The sequence below is a fragment of the Ipomoea triloba genome, chromosome 2 (assembly GCF_003576645.1).
Source record: "Ipomoea triloba cultivar NCNSP0323 chromosome 2, ASM357664v1".
In the NCBI taxonomy this organism is placed as follows: domain Eukaryota; kingdom Viridiplantae; phylum Streptophyta; class Magnoliopsida; order Solanales; family Convolvulaceae; genus Ipomoea; species Ipomoea triloba.
This window is the reverse complement of record NC_044917.1, coordinates 15,753,436-15,756,116: the sequence shown is the minus strand read 5'-3', so window position 1 is coordinate 15,756,116 and position 2,681 is coordinate 15,753,436. Positions and strand designations below refer to the sequence as shown.

General features: G+C 33.6%; 1 pseudogene; it reads right to left on the bottom strand.

Moving 5' to 3' along the window:
- Positions 1-836: 836 nt before the first annotated feature.
- Positions 837-2,339, bottom strand: LOC116010817 (annotated as a pseudogene).
- Positions 2,340-2,681: the final 342 nt, after the last annotated feature.

Here is a 2,681-nt window from a genome sequence, read left to right as displayed (position 1 = left end):
ATATAATTGATGGACTATTGTAAATGAATTGATAGTCAAGGGCAATTCACCTAAAATGGTCAAACTCTGCAAAATTTACTAATTGTATATAAGTTACAAAGACTAAATAGAGTAAATTTTATACCGTCGACGAGATCTTTTTTAATAATGATGACAAATTTAGAAATTATGATATAGTTGGACCATTTTAGAAATATATCTTAAATATATCAAATTGAAGTTAATTAAAAATTCAATTGTTTTATTATGTGGGATCTTATTAGGAAACATTTTGAGATTTTATTTTTCAAAGAAAAAAACTTATGAATAAATGAAAAGTTAACACGTCAAATACGTAAAAACTAAGAATAAATCGATTAATTGAATCGCTTGTCATTAAATAAATATACAATAAATTCAATCTCTAAAAGTACAAACAAGCTATAACTAATAATTTCTTAAGATGACTTAGGCTTCACATTTAAATAAGTATTCAGAAAATTAAGAGTTACAACATCTGATGATAGGAAAGCCCACCTATTATATGATAAATCAATTGTAGTCATTAATGAAATTGTAAGTTCACATGGAAGTATTTTTAATAAAGGATTGACTGAAATCAAAATCTGCTTATCATACAAATATTATTGTAAGAAAACATAAAACATTTACTATTTTAGTAAGCAACCTAGCTCAAAAGACCAAGCATGGACAGCGTATTGGATGACCTCTAACGTACAGCCACAAGCTACTCATATATGGTTATTTCTAATTACGCTTTTCATGAAATTTTTTTTAAAAAAAATGCTCCACAACACTCACAAAATGTTCTCTAAAATAATTCTAATTTAATTATTTTATTTTAAATAAGATGACTTAGCACCACCAGTGACACAAACAAGCGGCGGAACTTGCTTTCCCGTAAGAGTAGGTTTCACGTTCGAACAGACAGATTTCGCAGCACCTCCCTTGAATGTCAAATTAATTTCACCAATTTCAACTCCTTCACAAGGCACCCCACTGCTGCATGCAAGGATCACTACCTCCTCTGTTGCAGATGTACCCTTTATATTCTTATAACTCACTTTGCTAATCTTTACTTGCGATGGTTTCTACAATTTAAATAAAACAAACTATGTTTGAATAAAATATTCTATCAATAAAGATGTCTTAAAAATTAAGTTTCACCAATAGTAAAGTGGGTAATGTATGTATTATGTACCTGTTTAGTGCGTTAGTTATTTGGGCAGTATTCTTGATCAATCACGATTGGATTTTTGATGTCTTTCGTGTCTATATTCTCATAATGTATATTAGTTACAACTTCAGGATGAGAATCAGGTCATGTTTTAATTCTAACATCATTATCTGTTCCAATAAATTTGGTGTCCGGCATATAGATACCCTTAACTGGCTCTTCACCGGGGTCTTGCCAATAAGGCTTCGCACACTGATTCGGTGTCCAGGCCCACATGTCACACCTGTGATGCGAAGGTTCTCTGTCCCATCCCCAATTGATATGCAATCGTCTCCGGTTCCTATCACGCTATCTTTGACATTAACATCAATTATTTTTGCAATATGGATTCCGTCTGTGTTGTGACTATCCGCTGGTGCTTTGATTGTGAAATGGTCAAATGTTAAGTTCTTACCGCCCAAAACATTGACATGAAATAATTTACTATCCAGAGAAGTTATATCCCGAACTACAGAGTTTGTTAAGAAATTAAAGCTCAAATTCTGCACAAAAGAAAAATTATTAAGTAAATTACACTCCGGTGAAGATATATTTTGCATAAAAAAATTTATATATTGTTAGTTAATAGGCTTACGTTGGGGAGGTTGTTGCAAACTGACTTTTTCTTACAATCATTTTGATCCCATGCTGCAACTCCTTGGCCATCGAAAACACTCCTGCCAGAGAGTGTGAAGTGATCAACACGATTAACAGTTAGCCATTCCTTGTCTCTATCGAGAGTCAAAAGATCGGAAGGGGCTTTCAAGGTGGCCTGGACTTGAACCTCAATGGGTGCTTTGCATGGACCATCAATTGTGACTTGTGTCATTGTAAATGTGCCTTTGGGATCACAATGGTGCTTGTCGTTGTCGCTGTACATGCTTCCTTCCAAACTTTCAACAATTCCTTTTACATATATATTAATTTCATTACCAAATATTACTACTGAGCATATGTCAATGATGTATACATAAATGATGATTTTATATGAAAAATAATATGTTACTTACCGGGCCAACATCTGCATTAGGTTTTGCAGCAATGGTGATAGGAGCAGCTCCCCGCGATGTGCAAGGAGTAACAAGACAATACTGAATAAGGCACATAGAGTTCTTAAATCCATATTTGTTTTTCTATTTTATTTTTTATTATTAAATATTTGATATTGACAATTGGTGTGAGATCTCAATGGTATTTATTTCTAGTATTGAACTATTGACAGTCAAAAAAACCTACACAAAGCGAACCACCTTGTGTCATCCTCAGTAGAGGCGATACTAACTCTTTTACTACAATGTAATAGGGTTAGTTGTATTCAAAAGAAAAAAGTTTTATTATCCAAAGGATTTGCTATTCTTGAGGTATCATTGTGTGGTGACAGGGTAATTGAATAAGCACCCAACCCGAACCACAGGTGGACAAGCGGACACAGGAATCAAACGGCCACCCGTTACACTGAGGAGAG